Consider the following 19203-nt stretch of genomic DNA (forward strand, 5'->3'; position numbering starts at 1 on the left):
TATCTTCCTTATCTTTATCCAGTCCTCCACTCAGTGATGTTGTTTGGGGGGGGGCAAGGCTCAATGAGGACATGGAATGACTTAACAGTTGTCCTGTTCACCTATCAACCTGGCATGCTGAGTGTGCATGAGCTGTAGTGAGGTAGGAATACTACATATTATCCTACAAGGGTCTGTCTGCATGCAAGTGGTCTCTGCATCCAGTGATCAAGTGATCAACTTGCAGATGTAATCTCTGAACCTCTGTCCATTATTTTTGACAATTCTTGGAGAACAGGTGAGGTGCCAGATGATTAGAAGTGGGCAGATGTCGTCCCCATCTTCAAGAAAGGGAAAAAGGATCCAGGTAACTACCGACCTGTCAGCTTGACATCTGTATCTGGCAAAATTTGGGAACAAATCAAACAGTCAGTCCTTGAGCACCTGGAACAGAGGACTGTACTTTCTCAGACTCAGCATGGGTTTCGCAAGAACAAGTCATGTCAGACCAACTTTATCTCTTTTTTTCAAGATAGTGACTACTGTGCTGGATCAGGGGAATGCTGTGGACATAGTTTATCTGGATTTCAGTAAAGGTTTTGATAAGGTTCCACATGATATTCTTGTTGACAAGTTGGTAAAATGTGGTATGGATCCTAATTCTGTCAGGTGGATGGATAACTGGTTGACAGATCGTAACCAAAGGGTACTTGCTAATGGTTATGCATCCTCTTGGAGAAGAGTGACAAGTGGAGTACCCCAAGGATCTGTCCTAGGGCCTGTGTTGTTCAACATATTTATAAATGATTTGGATAAGGGATTATAGGGGGTACTTATTAAATTTGCAGATGATACTAAATTAGGAGGCGTAGCAAACACAACAGAAGACTGAATCAGAATACAGGATGATCTTGATAGGCTCAAGAACTGGGCTAAACTGAATAAAATGAAATTCAGTTCTGCATTTAGGTAGGAAAACCATTTATAATATAGGATGGGAGAGGCTTGTTTTGGCAGTAATATGTGTGAAAAGGATCTAGGAGTCTTAGTAAAGTATACATTGAACATGAGTCAGCAGTGTGACTCAGAGGCTAAAAAGGCAAATGGGATTTGGGGCTGTATCAAATGGAGTATTGTGTCCAGATCACAGGAGGTGATGGTACCGCTTTACTCTGTTCTGGTTCCGTTTCACTTGGAGTACTGTGATCAGTTTTGGACACCCCAGTTGAAGAGGGATGTAGACAAACTGGAGCATGTCCAGAGGAGGGCAACAAAGATGGTTAGGTGTTTGGAGACCAAGACATATAAGGAAAGATTGTGGGAGCTTGGTCTGTTTAGCCTGGAGAGGAGATGAATGAGAGGGGATCTGATAACCATTTTCAAGTATTTAAAAGACTGCCATATAGAGCAGTGGTTCCTAACCCCCGGTCTGGGGACCGGGACCAGTACGTGGATCAGTCAGTACCGGGCCACGGCTTCTCCTCGTCCTCTTCCCCAGCTGCTGCTTCAGGGGCTGCCCTGCCACTCTGCCGCTGGCTCACCTTTGGTGCTCTCTGGTGGCCGCCATGGCTGGGGCTCCCCCTCGGCATGGCACTGTGCAGCTGCTGGTGGTAGCACCCCTCAGCGGGCAGCGGGAAGTCAGGGGCGCCGGCGGGAAAGCAAGTGGAGCAGGGGCTCAGGCGGCAGTGGTGACGTTCTTCGGCAAAAGACTACCCCCCCCCCGGGCCTCAGTAAAATTGTCAAGCGTTGACCGATCCCCGGTGATAAAAAGGTTGGGGACCACTGATATAGAGGATAGAGCAGGGTTGTTCTCTATTGCCCCAGAGGGACAGACCAAAACCAATGGGATGAAATTAATGCAATAGAAATTCCACCTAAACATCAGGAAGATGTTCCTGACAGAGTGGTTTCTCAGTGGAACAGGCTTCCTTGGGAGGTGGTGAGTTCTCCATCTTTGGAGATTTTTAAACAGAGGCTGGATAGCCATATTGCAGAGAAGCCGATTCTGTGAAAGTTCAACGAGGTGGCAGTTTATAGTGGATGAGTGATAGGGTTGTGAGTTTCCTGCATAGTGCAGGGGGTTGGACTAGATGACTGAGGATGTCCCTTCCAAGTCTACGATTCTATGATTCTAAGCTGTATCAATGTATGTACCTAGAGAAATATTCAGATATTGTTGAGTATTCCTCTTCACTATTTTTGTCTCTCTATCAGGTGTTTTCTTCTCTTTTAATAAATCCTGTACTCTTTAATGTATGTCTTGCGTCTCACAATTGAAGAACATAGAATTGATGAAGTATAGACTTTTCTTTATTGAAATTAATATTTGTTACTATCCTCTTTGTGTTTAATTTCTATTTCCAGGGGGGGATATTACCAGACTAGAAAGTAATGGGAGGTGGTATTGATAAGCTTAAATATATATTATATAGATGCTCACGTACCATTCTTCCCAATGGGGGCCCAAAGTGGCTTACAACATTGTTCTCCCCACCTCTATTTAGTTAGACTAATAGGGAGTGGCTGGTTCAAAGGCAACCAGTGAGTTTCCTTGGCAGAGTAGGAATTTGAACCTGGGTCTCCTGGGTCCTAGTTCAACAGAGGTCCTATGCAACCCTGAGTTGCATAGCTGTTATGTAAGGTAATCTTATAAACAACCAGTTACCAGTTCAAATTGAACGAATAAGATTTGTTTTCCAGATAGTTAGGCAAAGTTGTCTTAGTAAAATGGAAGATGTTTTTCAAATCTTCACAGTTCCACAAAGAAGTTAGATATGTGTAGGTGATGGGCCAGTAAACATTTCTGTGGGCTAGTAAACTGCGTGTACTGAATTACAGTTAGCAGTAAGATGGGGGTTGTGCGTGGGAATAAATGTCTTAAAAGCTGCCAGTGTATTCAGATTTATTCTTCTTTAACTAATGGTGATACTAATTGGGATTTAAGTTTCAGTGGATTGAGACTGGAATAACTGTATAGGACTCAATTGTAAGATGTAAAGCAGTTCACCATAGAGCAGCAGAACTTTGGCTATTCTTTGTCTTTATTTCAGATCTTAATTTCAGATAAATTTTGTTTCAGGTGTGTGCTGCTTCCAAATAATGTTTTGCTTCCAGAAAATTGTCTTTGATTCTAACCATCTTCCTTCCAGAGAGGGCGGAATATAAATATAATAAACTAGAATTTAAGCCTGCTGTATAAAAAATACAGCGGGTGCTAGCGGGCAGTGGGTGGTTGCGGGCCCCCCCCCCGGCTGGGCCCCTCCCCCAGTCCCCGGCTTCAGCGCGGGGCTCGGAGGCCTGTGCTGAAGGCTGTGCTGCTCCCCCATGACACCCGGCTTCGAAGGCTCCCCCCCCCGGCCGCCTCCCGGCGGAGCGATGTAAAGATAAATTCTGACAATCATATGAATGTAAATTAAGAGAGCATATATACATTTAGGTTATTTTCCTGCCACTTCCCAAACAAATGCAATGTGGATTGGGGCTTATCAAGCTTCACTGCCTTTGTTTTCCTTTCTAACAGGGCCCTTTCAGAGAAGGAATATTCCCAATGACCATTGGAATGATGATTTCAAATATACTACTTTCTTTTTAATGTAGATTAGTGTACTGTGAAGTGGAGGTTTAACCATTTATCCAGTCAGAGCCTATGAACTGTAAGGGATTATGTTAACAGCTACAAACACTGGTGTATTCCCTCTTCCCCCACATACATTACATTGTTGGAATTTAATCAACTCCCTTCTCTTTCGTTTATCCTACAATGCATCCAGATGTTTTCTTGGGGAGGGGAATTAAGTCTTAGATCATTGTGTATTTTGATGCTAGCGACAGACTCATGCTGAACGAAGGTGGGGAGGGGATTGGTAATATTTTATTGACTGCCATCTGATATTATGCTATTGTTCTAATTGTGTTTTAATGGGTGATTATAGAGGATTTTATTGTATTCATGGAGAGTGGTGGACTATAAATAAATAATAAATAAATAACTTGCAGCTCGTAACTTCCAGTTACATTTAGATGGATTCTTTTAAGCAGCATATTATGTACTTGTAAAAATTTGAAGCAACTAGCCATATTAAGTTTGAGACAGTGTTATGTGTTTTTGGTTTTTTAATTTGCTACACTAGGTTTAAGTTGCTTTCATTTCTGTTAGCTCTGGATGTGGTTGTCTAGTAATCTCTTTCAGAAGAGTTTAACTTGCTAAATGGTACTTTAGTTTCATTGTCACTCTTTATTATATCTTTGTGATTTTATTCTCAGACCCCACCCACTGGTTTATAAATCAATAAAAAACAAGAGGCCACTGGTGCACTGGGAGCATTTTTGCTCAAATACTGTTGCTATGCGAAATGTTCAGGCTAAAGTACCTTAGATATCTTACAGGAGGAGGGGGTGGTCAGGGGTGTGGGACGGAAGACGATTGGCTGGCCACTGGACAGACAGGCAAGCCGGTTGGAGGAGGAAGCACTAAGGGGCGGGACAGATGTCCTGAGTGGGTGTTAAGCGCTGAGTGGCACTTAAGCCATGAAATATGCTCCTCTTCCAAGGCCTTACCAGAAATATATAGTGGAAGAGATTAGTAAAACAGATATGTTAAAACACATAGGTTAATCACATGAACAACATTAATTACAACTTTGAAACTGCTAAGCTTGGCTCATATTGTATTGGCACTGGGAATTCAACCAGCTGTTTATTAAGATTTCAGTATGGTGGTACAAGAGGCAAAACTGAACTGAGAAGCTCCTAAAGAACCCCGACTTATATACACTCACAAACAATGGATCTTCCTGCCAGTGCATGCTATAGGTCAGTTTCAGTTTCAACTGACTGGATCCTGGAACCAGGATCTAGCAGCACATTGGTCAAATTGGTCTGTTTCAATCCAGTTTTAAATCTCAAGCTCAGTCCATGGCAGAATCATTAACAAAGCCAAAACCACAATGCATTCATTGCTGTTAATTTTTTGAAATTCTCTTTTAAAATAGAAAATTTCCCACAAAGTGATAAACCATTGGAAGAGTATATCTGCATATGCAACAGTTCATAAGCCCTTGTTTATATCATGTAAACATTTTGGTGCTGTATATGCAAAGAGAAGTCAAAGCACCCGCTTCACGTTTACAAAATAACCTTCCCCATCTTCTTCATATTTTGCAGATGAAACACTTTCAGCGGACAAAAGGAATAGCAGCTTCAGTTCTTGTTAGTAAGTAGAAGAATATGCTTTGAAGTACGATCACTAACTTTGTCTTAGTGAATTATTAGGATGATTTAGTTCTTCTGTTTCCTATGTGGGTTTTACGCAATTATATATGGGGGGATTGGACATCATAGGGCTCTAAATATTTGCCTGTAGATGAGTTTAGGGCTATTTTCTTATATTTCATTGAGATAGATATTTTCCATAACAAAGGCATATTCTCCATGGGGTTTAAGGACCTGGTCTTGGATGTAGTCAAGATTACATTGTAAGAACTAATTATGTTCAAAAACCCCTTTAGCTAAAATAAAAGGTATGGATGTGAGTCTCTCACCTCTACTGATAGCAGTTTTAAATTATTACTATAAATTAACCACAAACATGCTCTTAGAATAGTTTTTCTAGAGATCCACCTAATTATGTATAACAGTAGTCACTTGGGGCTTCTTTAAATGGAACACTGGGAAATTCATGAATGGATCTATCTGCCCAACATTTTTAAAGGAAAACTCTTGTGTGTATCTAGAGTTGCCAACCTACAGGTGGGGCCTGGAGATCTTTCAGAATTATAACTGCTCTCCAGACTGCAGAGAACAGTTTCCCTGGAGAAAATGGCTGTTTTGGAAGGTGAACTCTCTGGCATTATGTCTCATTGAACTCCCCCCCAAATTTCATTCTATTCATGCTCCTCTCTAATTTCCAGGAATGTCCCAACTCAAAATTGGCAACCCCATGTGTAAATCTTATGCATGTCCACAACATGGGGATAAGAAAGAGCTTAATCCTCCCACCATTTATGATTTGCAGTTAAAACCAACCCACCTCCAGTTTATTTTTAGCCTTAGAAGGTGAAAACTCCAGATACCTCCCCCCCAGGTTAATACTGAGGGTGTTATGCTGAATCCCACCCTATAACCAGGGTCCTTATCTGAACTGGAGGCCTAATATGACTATTTAAAAGAAATGTTTTAAAAATTGGCAGAAATTCATTAGATTTCCCAGTGTTTTACTTTATTTATTCAGAGTTGAACTAGTGAATTGATTTAAACTACAAGTGTTTGTTAGGAAAAAATTCATATGGTTTGAAAATTATATGGGGAACATAAAGGGAGGGAGATTGTGGTGCCCCTTAGGGATGCAGGTCACAAAAATACTGCTAAAACTGAGCAGTAGTTTTGAAATGGAACAGAAAAAGTTTGAAGGCTAATTTGTTTTAAAGAAATGCTTCTGCTCCTTCGGGGCCCACCTCCAATTAGTTGAAGAACCACATGTGGTCCGCGGCCCACAGGTTGGGGATCGCTATTGTAAAGGGCTGGGGGGGATGAAGTAAAGGGCCGGAGGGGGGGGGGAAGAAGGCGTCCTTCGGGGCCCACCTCCAATTAGTCGAAGGACCACATGTAGTCTGCGGCCTACAGGTTGGGGATCGCTAAGCTAAGCAACTACTTGCGCTTCCTTAAAAAAATATTCTCAGGCTTTAAACTGTGGTGACAAAATACTATGTAATTTTTTAATTAATTAAATTATGGCATGTTAATACAACTTTTCAGGTTCCGTGTTGTTTCAAAATAAATATCTAAAACCTCTTCCCTTTTGTTTTCACTGTTTGTCAGGCACCATGACACATTGCCAGTGTGGGTGGGGGATGTGTAGCCTTGAGAAATTCTGGTAGTCAGACATTGCAATGCAATGCAAATGGAATGTTTGTTAACAATCGTGTGCATGGCACTATGGACATGGTGGGAAGTGATCAGTTACAGATATTCCTGACTAGTTTACACCTGTAACATAGCTTTATTATTTGGAAGATGAGATGAGAATCTTAATTCTGATGATCTTAATTATGGCTACTATCTTACAGAGTTTTGGAACAATTAATCTGTTGCTTTAATAACTCTTGTGCAATATGACGGAACCTTTGACTAGCCAAAGACTCGGTCTAAATAATGCAACCCCATATCTTATAAACTTTCCTTTACATACATAAATCATTTCTGGTTGAAAGACAGGAGCCACATGTTTAAAAATAATGAAGCCTTGCTTTTCCTAATCCATTACTGTAGTTGATTTCTTCCATTGTATATATAAATTGCTCTCTTCTAGTACAACTTCATAAGGGAAAGTATCTTATGTCAGCTGAAGACAAGCTACTGATTTACACTATTCAATGAGCGGTTTCTCAGTGAAACAGGCTTCCTCGGAAGGTGGTAGGTTCTCCATCGTTGGAAATTTTTAAACAGAGGCTGGATAGCCATCTGACGGAGAGGCTGATTCTGTGAAGATTCAAGGGGAGGGGCAGGTTACTGTGGATGAGCGATAGGGTTGTAAATGTCCTGCATAGTGCAGGGGATTGGACTAGTTGACCCAGAAGGTTCTTTTCCAACTCTATGTTACTATGATTCTATGAAAAAGGAAAATATGGTATTCTAGAAGAAGAAGAGTTGGTTCTTATATGCTGCTTTTCTCAAAGTGGCTTACAGTCGCCTTCCCTTTCCTCTCCCCACAGGTGGGAGAGGTTGAGAGAGCCCTGATATTACTGTCCAGTCAGAACAGCTTTATCAGCGCCATGGCGAGCCCTCAGAACAGCTTTATCAGCGCCGTGGCGAGCCCGTAGCGATGCATTGTCATGCATCCATGATGGACAGAATGAAAGTTTTCCCATTATCTGTGGTTAAAGGGAGATACCGAAACATACCCATGGAACAAAGGATATGAGCCTGCCATCTTGGTGAACCAGAAACAGTTACACATATACTATTCATCTGCCCACTATTCTTCAGACAGTGGTCACACCTAATCGGGCTGTTTTGCAAGTCGAAAAGGTTCTAACTATAGGTGTGACACAGTATTTATTAGCCAATAAGATCCCTGAAATAACAGAGCGTGTCGCAAAATTTTTAGCTGCTGTTTAATGGAGAAAGATTGAGATACATTGACTGAGACCTTGATTATACATTACTCTTATATATCTTATGTACTCTTATATATCTTAATCGGATGTTATTTTGTATCCTTTTTATGTATGGTATTTGGCAATAATTGGTATTTATGTTTTACTATTAAATTTTATTTTAACCACTACACTGAGCTGCCACTACACCAAGAAAAAGGGGAAACTAAATTCTATTCACCACAGATAATCTGTTTATCAATTTAGCAAGCATCAGTGGTTTGAACATATGGAAATGGATTATTAACTTTCAGCATAAACATTTCAAGTACACATCCCAGTTGGAGTAATATTGCATATTTCCATATTGCATATTTCCAGAATGAATAAGTAGCAACTTAATGGGATATCTTTACTCCATGTCCATTTACCACATTATGTAACATGTCTGAGCTGATTATGTGTTCAGCTATTAATTACATTTATTTATTTGCATTTATAGGCCACCCCAATTGAGCTAGTCATTTTGGGACGGCTTACAATATATAATAGAACCATATAATAAATATTAATACAATAAATATATTAAAACATATAGAAACTAACTGTACAATGTTAGTTAAATTAGTTTGGAGCAGAGGGGTCTCCTAACTAGGAGAATAGGAAGGGAACCCTGTCCTGGCAGGGGAGGCTTATATGATGTTTTCATTCTCCAAGGTGTACTGGCCTTAACCATATACCTGGCAGGTTTAATCTCTCTGAGCACTGTCTTTTAGCTTTGAAAAAATGTATGGGTCTGCATTTCCCTTCAGAATGGGTAAGAGTCTTATGAGAACTCCTTACATAGAATGGCTGAATCAATTTCCTTGTTTTAGAATGAATACTAACACTTTGATCTTATTTAATCTGATCCTTTCTTCTGTTTTATTTCCAGTCCCAACATGTTAGTTCAAGTACTGGTTGCACAGAAATCCAAAGATACTGTGACTTGCAAAATATCACTGCAAAGGCGCTGGTGTTTCAAACACAGGTTATCTTCAGGCTACTGCAGCATTCAGTTGCATAAGCTCTGAAATTATGCGCTTTATGTACAGGATAATTGCACAGCACGTGTATAGATTATCACCAATAGTTTCAAAAGTAGTATGTGTAGAAGTCTGATAAGATACTAAAACAGTGTGGTGTTTTTGAAATATAAGTAGTTTTTTTTGTGCACACCTTTTCACATGAGCGTACAAACCAGATATTTAATTTATTAGCATTACAGCATGCTGTTCCCTTGTTGGTCAAGTAAATGCTATAGTAAAAAAAAATTAGGAGTGCAGTTACAGAAGAATTCTAGGACTGAATCGTATGGAGGATTTCTGCTTGCCAGAATCTCCGGCTTAATCATGCTTTTTCCTCAGGTTCTGCATCCCTCAAGAGTAGCATTTGGTGGGATCCATGTTTTAATTATCTCCACTCTTCCACCTACTATTTCTGACTATTTCATGGGCAGCCAGTTTTCCTGCTTTTCATTGGTAGTTGCACATTGATGCCACTTTCTTAGGCTCCTTGTATCACAGGTTGTGCTTCTGCTAGGAGATACTTACCTAGCTGGGAAGGCAGTAGTAAGATACGATACAGGGGAGTTTCAGCTGCTATGAAAGCTGGTGCTGTATGCTCAGAAGAGAGTGCCTTTATGCAGCTAGTGGAGGAGGGGTGGGCTGCCGTAGTTCCTTGTGGGAGTTGCTTTGTAAGTCTTGGATGCAAGATGGTACTTTGTGTCCAGTATTACATTGGTAGACATATTTATGTAAATCTGGATAACATTCTGAGGAATTCTTATTCCTAATTAATTGATATCTGGAACTTTTTCCGTACTTGATAATTGCAGTTGCAGTCGGATGTTCATTACCACTGGAGCTTGCCTTGAATTTTTTTTCTTGTTACAAAAAGTAGTATTTTGCTTCAGCTGCCTCTTATTCAAATTAAATTAAATTATTTATAATAAATGTAATTCTTGTAGTGATATGTAAGGCTGTGGTGTGCCCAGCAGAATAATTTATCAGCAGTGTGATTCATTAGGTGTGCCCCTAGGTCTTCCTAAATACAATTGTGTTAGCCTAAATTCTAAATGTGTTGTAACTTGTTTGGGCTCATTGGTTCAGACACAAGGTGCAGATCAGTAGAACTGGAAATGTTTGTGATGCCCTGTCCTTATAGTTCTCCAGCCATTCAGCTTTATTACAGTTGGCTGGGCCGGTTAAACTATAGTACCTTAAGGATCAGAACACCTAAACATAATGACTGTAGTAAATCTGATTTTGTTCACACCCTAACTAGTGTTTGCCAAGAAAGCTTTCTGTGTTTACATATTTTGGTGATTGATAAACATCAGCTTATACAGGCTTAGCTAAGTTGTTGGAAGGAACATAAATAGCAGTTATTTGTTCTTGCATATAAAATTACTCCAGTTGTATGGGTAATTCCCATATCCACTTTCTCAAAGTGGTGATAAATAGTTGGTCTTGGTGGCTGGGTTGGAGAGAGCTCTCTTCCTTTTATTGTGATCTGGTATCCTTTCATTGTATGAGCCTCTTGTGGCGCAGAGTGGTAAGGCAGCCGTCTGAAAGCTTTGCCCATTGAGGCTGGGAGTTCGATCCCAGCAGCCGGCTCAAGGTTGACTCAGCCTTCCATCCTTCCGAGGTCGGTAAAATGAGTACCCAGCTTGCTGGGGGGTAAATGGTAATGACTGGGGAAGGCACTGGCAAACCACCCCGTATTGAGTCTGCCATGAAAACGCTGGAGGGCGTCACCCCAAGGGTCAGACATGACTCGGTGCTTGCACAGGGGATACCTTTACCTTTACCTTTACTTTATCCTTTCATTGTATTGCCTCAGTGGATCCAAGGCAGGTGTGAAGTGAGGTTGTCAGGATGCTACAGGCAATAGTCCTATAATGTATTGCCTGTTTTGCACCTAACCGTACAGAAGGATTTGTTACAGTATGGAAGTCTGCTTTTAAAAAATGTCTGCACTTAAGCAGACAATGTGAACATAATTATGACCGTATGTAAGTGAGTGAGTGAGAGCCGGGAGACCGAGTTGTGGGCAGGTGATTGGCAAGGCTGCAGTGGGACTGGAAGCTTCACCCTATTCTCCCCACAACCTACCATAGCTGCCTTATGAGCCAAGCAGGCAGGTGTGGAGGTGCTGCAGTTGGTTGAGCTGACTGGCAAGCAGCCAGCCTGGCAGCAAGAAGAAAGGAAAGATGGGACCCACCTCCCCTGGCGTGTTTATAATTAATATTGAAAATGGCTTTTTTGGGAGGGACAGGACAATATAACAAAAAAAAAAGATGCAAAATAACACAGACTACAAATTCCCCTCTTGTGTGTGTTTATTTGTCTTTCTTATTTCTTTACAAAATGCATACCATTGAATCTTTTAAAAAGTGTAAAATATGCTCTCAACTTCCCCAAATTTTCTTCGCTGTTACCCAGATGGCTTGTGTCTCTTTAGCACTGCTACCAACAGACCAGTTACCTTTAATGAAAGAAACTAGGGAGAAAGCCCGCTGCAGCCCTAAATGCAGCGGGCGCTAGCGGGACAAAGGTGCTGGAGGGAGGTAGCTCTGCCGAGGCGGCCAATCTTCCCTTCACCCACCTCTCCCTCCCAAGGCAGAGTCACGAGCACTCATCACCCTTGGGGCTGGTGGGCCTGGGGCCAGCAGCCACTGCCGGAGCCTTGTCCCTGACCTGTGAGTCAGCGCAGCAATGATCTCTTCTCCATTGGCAGCTCTACCCAGGTCTGGCTGCCATGGGCTGTGCTGTGCTCTCAGTGCTGCCACCTACTCTTGGTGGCCTCTGGTGTTGCACCACCGTCGGCACCACCGCTGGCACGTTGGCCACAGCAGGGAGGCGGTTCCTCCATGGGCTGTCCCAATCAGGGTGCAGCCAGCTTTGCTTGCTGTGCCCTGATTGGCCAGCGGGGGTGCATCTGGCCAGCTAGAAACCAAGCCCAGACACTCTCAGGGCCCCAGACATGCTCCATCCAACGGCCCTTTTAAACATGTGTGCTAAGTTTTGAGATTGGCCACCATTTTTAATAAAGATTCACAGTTTAAGATATTTGGTCCACACAGTCTTTTTATGCCTCATGGAGAACGTCACTGGAGTTAATCCCACCTTATCCTTATCCATGTTTTTTAGGTGGTGCAAGATAGTGGCTCAGAGATGGAGCTATGTTCTTTGTAGGTGGCTTTGGGCAAGCTCTTCTCTCTCAGGCTTATCTCTCCCTTTCCCCAATGCAATATGGGGATGTTGTTGTTGTTGTTGTTATTTGATTTATTACCCGCCACTCCCAATAAGGCCCGTGGTGGGTTACAAAAAATGTCTAAAACCCCAATAAAATTACCCCTAAAAACAACAATTCCATACACAATCAATCCACTACATAGGTATACAAGATGTGGCAAAAACATCATGCCACTAAACCCCAAAAGAAAAAAGGGGATGCTGACATTAGTAATGTATGTTTCTGTGAAGAACTTCAAATACTTGAATGTATTCTTCAAAGGCAATCTTTCTATAATAGGAACAGAATCTAAGGAAAAATTCTTCTGCAATTCATATTGACAGGTTTTTAAAGGTGTAATATTTTGTAATGTGTCTAAATTACTGATTTTAGCTAATGTGTTTAATGCAAACACATTAATGCACATGTAACTAATGTTTCTTTGGTTTTGAGTGTATCCCTACTGGTGTTTTCAGAAACTAAAATTTGTATTCTGCTTTCCTGCTATAGAGTGATCTTCCAATGCCTAAGTCTGGTAGCCTCTGATAAAGATTATTATTTTAGTCTGTGGGTAATTAAAATATGGTTGGAAAGAATGTTGGTGCCTATGGAATACTCACAGTGGGGCCTTATTTGCTGAACATCCACACAATTCTTTCTTTATCAGCTTGAAGGCAGTTTAAATTACTTAAATGAAATGGGGAACGGAAGCAGAGCAAGAGACAAATTAATGATCACAAATGCTTCTCTCATAGTTGATGCCAACACCATGTCCAGAAATAGATGACCTCTCAGATGAGCTAAGAAGCAACAGAATACAACTAGTAATCTTGTGTCGTGTTCTTATAACCCACTGTACCAAATTCTTTTCTTGTTGCAATAGCCTTTCCACAGCTTTCTGTTGTGACGTATGAAATAATTATAACTGAAGTAGGCCCATTATGGAGTGGACTGGACAGCTTATATCAGTGATATCCAGTAGCTTGGAAGTCACTTGTGACTCCTCTGAGAACTTTGCCTGAATGCAACACCTGCCTCATGTTTCAGAAAAATGATTGACTCTTACCTAGTGAAGCTTGTGGTTGACAAGTAGTTTTCACCTTGAAATAGTGATGGGAAAAACAGGCAATCTGTGAGTCTTCCCGATGTGCTAGGCTCATGCAGAGATCTAAGTAAATGTGACTTGTTTGGTGGTTGGTGATTGTGAATATGGTTCTTCATGAGCCACTGGCTGAGTTTTACTATCTTATATTCTGCAGGTATTAAAGTCATTATTCTGAGTAATCTTGGGTCACTCACACACACTGAACCTAATCATGGGGGCAGGGGGGGAGAGAGACTGTGGTTTAGTGGTAGAGCATCTACTTCGCTAAAAGCCTGCATCTCAAATTTAAAATGGATTAGGTTGTAGGTCATGTGAAAGATCTCTATCTGAGACCCAGAAAAGGAGCTGGAAAGATTGAACAAAAAGGGGGGGGGTGTATGTGTGTGTGTATATAATCTTAGTAGGCAGTGATACAGAAACTTTAATAAACTACTACATAATTATAGCATACATCAATATATCTAGTTCTCAGAATGGCCAGATCTTTAGATACTTAAAACCAGAGATAGAAGTAATGAACACACAAATAGAGACGTGCAAGAGAAAAAAATTCAGACTAGGGTTGTCTGCGGTGGTGTCCAAATTGGCCGTTCCAGGCCGATGCAGCCAGCGCTGCACTATGGGGGGGGGAGGTGTGGGCACTAGTGTGTAACTTGGCACACAGACGCAGGCACGGTGGCTGCATGTGTGCACCGAGTTAAGCTCCGGCGCCCGCAGCTCCCCTCTCCCCCACGGCATGGCGCTGGCTGCCTCGGCCTGTAACAGCAGATTTGGACGCCGCCGCACACAACCCTAATTCAGACCGTTTTGGATTCCGTCCAAAGTGATTTGGACTGAATCTGATTTGTCCGATTCACTGATAGTTGTTTCAGGTGTGACCAAATCTGAATCGCTTCAACACCATTGAAACCAGTGGAGCCATTGAAGTCTATGGGAATATGTCCCTTTCCATCTTTTCTGGGCTCTGAGGTGTGGTTTGAGGTAGAGGCACCAAACTTGCAGCATGGCTGCGGGAGTCTCTCCTCAAAATAACCCCCAAGTTGCAAAAAGCTTGGACCAAGGGGCCCAGTTCTCGGAGCACCCAAAGAGGGTCCTGGCACCTGATCACGATTATTTCCTATGAGGAAAAAGAAGGTGCCTGCACTTGTATGCAGAAGTAGGAATGGGCATGAACTATTTCACCAACTAAAATTCATGATGCATTTTGTATGGTTCATGTTTCACAAAGTCAAGTTCATGGCAGGATCCTGACACAAACTTTCAAGCTGTTCATGGAAGTTTGTTCCAGTCCATGAACAGATATTTCCAGATAGACAGTCTCTGCTCAATCAAAATGTTCACAAAATGACCATTATGACAGGTGCAGGTTCAGGAACAGATCCTGTTCAAGCTAGAGACCTCAAACCCACAGGGTATCTCTGGCTGACTCTCTTCTGCCTGACCTTAAAGTTTGGTAAGGATTTGGATTTACGAGGCTCTTGGAAAGCACTTTCCTGAGGGACACCTTCTTTGGGGGGGCTGTAATTCAGACCCTGTATATCTAGTCCTCACTAGACTTTGTCAGCAGATAGAAGAGAGTCACACCGGGAGACCATTCTACATGCACAATGGTCCGTGGTTCACAAGCAGTGCGTATCACAAACCACAAACCGAACCACATTTCCCTGGCTCTGCCCATCCTAATGCCAAAGGTCCTGGGTATACTTTATGGCACCTCTAGTTCAACATACTAGGTTATGTGGGAGACCTTAGAGAACTGCAGCCAAGGTGGGGAAGTAGACATGAGAGCATCAAATTGAGAAATGAACCACCTATGATGATTAAGGCATTTGCTTAAGTTCAACCAACCCAACAACACCCACTGGTCCTGCCTCAGACACCCCTCCATGACCTGAAGCAGCCTGACATCCCTGGGGTTTTTGTCTAAGTTGTCGTTCTATTTTAAGCCACTGTTGGATTATTATTGATATGTTATTATTACTGTGTTATATGTTTAGACTGTTCTATGTATTACCCCTGCAATGTTTTATGTGGATTGCCCTGAGCCATATGGGAGGGGGGGTATAAAAATCAAATAAATAAATAAGGAGTGAGGATTTTTGTAAAACTAATACATGAAAAAAGAGCCTCTTGTGGCGCAGAGTGGTAAGGCCGCAGACATGCAGTCTGAAGCTCTGCCCATGAGGCTGGGAGTTCAATCCCAGCAGCCGGCTCAAGGTTGACTCAGCCTTCCATCCTTCCGAGGTCGGTGAAATGAGTACCCAGCTTGCTGGGGGACAAAATGGCAATGACTGGGGAAGGCACTGGCAAACCACCCCGTATTGAGTATGCCATGAAAACGCTAGAGGGCATCACCCCAAGAGTCAGACATGACTCGGTGCTTGCACAGGGGATAAAGGTAAAGGTAAAGGTATCCCCTGTGCAAGCACCGAGTCATGTCTGACCCTTGGGGTGACGCCCTCTAGCGTTTTCATGGCAGACTCAATACGGGGTGGTTTGCCAGTGCCTTCCCCAGTCATTACCGTTTACCCCCCAGTGGCGCAGAGTGGTAAGGCAGCCGTCTGACAGCTTTGCCCATGAGGCTGGGAGTTCAATCCCAGCAGCCGGCTCAAGGTTGACTCAGCCTTCCATCCTTCCGAGGTCGGTAAAATGAGTACCCAGCTTGCTGGGGGGTAAACGGTAATGACTGGGGAAGGCACTGGCAAACCACCCCGTATTGAGTCTGCCAAGAAAACGCTGGAGGGCGTCACCCCAAGGGTCAGACATGACTCGGTGCTTGCACAGGGGATACCTTTACCTTTACCTTTTAAGCTGGGTACTCATTTTACCGACCTCGGAAGGATAGAAGGCTGAGTCAACCTTGAGCCGGCTGCTGGGATTGAACTCCCAACCCAACCTCATGGGCAAAGCTTTCAGACGGCTGCCTTACCACTCTGCGCCACAAGAGGCACAGGGGATACCTTTACCTTAACCTTTAATACATGAAAAACGATGACATTCTGTTATATATAGTATAGCCCAAGTGGAGGGACAGTCGAAGAGCGCAATTGGCTTGACTGTGTATTCTTAATCACGAATTATTAAAGGGCTAATGTAGTAAATCATACACAGTTGACAGAAAATCGACAGTTACTGTAACCACTTTTCCGCAGGGTAGATTTTGCTGATGAGTGAATGCTCTGGTTTTGAAGGAAACCTTTTAAGAGTCAAGTTCAAACCACAGCTGCTGTTCAAGTTGGAAGATGGGGTCAAAATTGGTTGTATTGATGGGAAGTACTTAGCTGCAATTTAAACAAGTGGAGGAATCCCGAGGAAGCTGAACACAATGCATACACAGAAATTGTTGCTGTTTTTTTTTTTTTTACATCTGCTTAGTCGTAAGGGTGCCTAGAATAGCAGCTCTTTCTTTCAGATGCTTCCTGCTCTCTAGATTCTTTCAATGAATACATTGTAAGTTGCAGAGAGTAAACAGTGTGTTACAAATTAAATCATTTTTAAACTTATGAGTGCAAGACCCGTTTACATTCTCCAGTAAAGGAAGTGACCTGCTTGTTTAGATAGACTTCTGTTTAATGTATATTAAATGAGCCTAGTTGAACATAAAAGATAAGCCATTTATCAATGCATTAATACCATAACAAAGTTAATACCATAACATAATACCATAACATAAACCCAAACATTGTGGTTGGGTCCACAAATGGCTTGGGACAAGTGTTTTCTGCTTCTTTACTTTAGGAAGGTAGCTGTTGAAAATGTGAGAATGCACAGATCAGCAAATGATGTGAATAAAATATAAATTGTCACCATGAATGATCTTTGGTTGCTTAACTACTTCAGGAAAGTGAGGATTGCGTGAACAGATGCAGAAGTAGACCTCTGGCTGTGACTGTACTTGAAGCACTTAGCTGAAGTGCTAATACAGCTGTTTCTAAAAGTAAACTGGCTGGTCTCCATGTGAGTGATGAAAGTAGCAAAATCAGGCCACCCACATGCAAGACAAGGGGTTTTAAATATTCTGGGGATTCCTCAGGTATACAAAAAAACAATTCTGTGAATTCACCGAAAGGAAGGGGCAAACCCTCCTAGAAGGGACTAGTAAAAAATAAAAAGAGTTGAGAGCAGTTAAGTGTCCTGACAAGGACAGGGAAAAATTAGACTGTTGAAGTTCCTGAAAGCTTAGAGAAACCTAGAGGGGACAGGGTTTGAAGCAAGTGGTGTGTGTATATTTCTAAACAGTACTTATGGGAGGTTCCTCAAAGTTTCATTTGATTTTATGAAAAGTCAATAGAACATATTAGGGTTGGATGCTTCAGTGCCCGAAGCAGCTGTTTGATCCCGACACAGCGCTGTACCGCGCGCGGGGGGGGAGGTGTGGCCATTGGCGCGCCTGCATGTGCGCACCCGCCAGTGATCAACGCCCACACCTCTCCCCCCCCCGCGGCGCTGGCTGCATCAAGAGCAAATGGCTGCTTCGGGCGCCGAAGTGCCCAACCCTAGAACATATATTTATTTCACGATTTTTTCAGTGAATCAAGAAATTGCTTGAGGTTACCTTATCAGCTACTGCAAGTTTGCTTTAATTGCACATCTTTTAAAACTAAACTGTTGGTAATATAAGAATTATCAATAGATAAAAATACTGTACCTATAAGGAATTATAGAAGGGGCCATACAGGCCATCTAGCCCAACCAAATAGTAAGATGCCCATATGACAAAAGCAACAGCACAACTCTGGTAACAGTTTCTTTCAGAGCTAGAATTTGCCATATCCTTGAGGAATTAGGTGATAACATTGATTTAGAAGCAGTATTAATAATGGTGAGTGTTTACAGTTTTGGTGTCTATTATTGAAATGCTGTAGAACCTAGTCCAGCAGCACAAGATTTTTGAGGTACTATATTCTTTTGAGTTATCCCTAATAACCATGATGGGGTAGTTACTGACCTGGAGCCATCCTGGAATGTGAAGTCAAATGTGCCTTAGCAAGTCTGAACAACAATAAAGCTAGTGGTGGTGACAGCATTCCAGTTGAACTATTCAAAACTTTAAAAGGCGATGCTGTAAAAGTGCTACACTCAATATGCCAGCAAATTTGGAAAACTCAACAATGGCCACAGGACTGGAAAAGGTCAGTTTACATTCCAATCCCAAAGAAGGACAATGCCAAAGTATGTTCAAACTATCGCACCATTGCACTAATTTCTCATGCTAGCAAATCCTACAAGCTAGGCTCCAGCAATATGTGGACTGTGAACTTCCAGAAGTACAGGCAGGATTTCGAAGAGGCAGAGGAACTAGAGATCAAATTGCCAACATAAGCTGGATCATGGAGAAAGCTAGGGAGTTCCAGAAGAACATCTACTTCTGCTTCATTGATTATGCTAAAGCTTTTGATTGTGTGGAGCACAACAAATTGTGGCAAGTTCTTAAAGAGATGGGAATAACAGAGCATCTTATCTTATTGAGAAACCTATATGCAGGTCAAGAAGCAACAGTGAGAACCGGGCATGGAATCACTGATTGGTTCAAAATTGAGAAAGGAGTTCGGCAAGGCTGTATACTGTCACCTTGACTATTTAACTTGTATGCGGAGCACATCATGAGAAAGGCGGGATTAGATAATCTCTAAGATTGCAGGGAGAAATATCAACAACCTCAGATATGCAGATGATACCACTCTAATGGCAGAAAGCAAAGAGGAACTAAAGAGCCTGTTGATGCGGGTGAAGGAGGAGAGTGCAAAA

General features: G+C 42.2%; 1 protein-coding gene across 8 annotated transcripts in view; it reads left to right on the forward strand.

Annotated features, from left to right (window-relative positions):
- Positions 1-19203, forward strand: part of SIPA1L1 (signal induced proliferation associated 1 like 1) — a 190731-nt gene that overhangs the window by 30544 nt on the left and 140984 nt on the right. For 6 of the 8 annotated variants that reach the window (XM_077322655.1, XM_077322658.1, XM_077322656.1 and 3 more), the window contains exon 2: positions 5143-5191. The exons of the other annotated variants lie outside the window; for them this stretch is intronic. The gene's annotated coding sequence lies outside the window, so the exon portion shown is untranslated. The remainder of the gene's footprint in view (positions 1-5142; positions 5192-19203) is intronic. 8 annotated transcript variants of the gene reach the window in all.

Source organism: Paroedura picta, chromosome 2 (assembly GCF_049243985.1).
Source record: "Paroedura picta isolate Pp20150507F chromosome 2, Ppicta_v3.0, whole genome shotgun sequence".
Lineage (NCBI taxonomy): Eukaryota > Metazoa > Chordata > Lepidosauria > Squamata > Gekkonidae > Paroedura > Paroedura picta.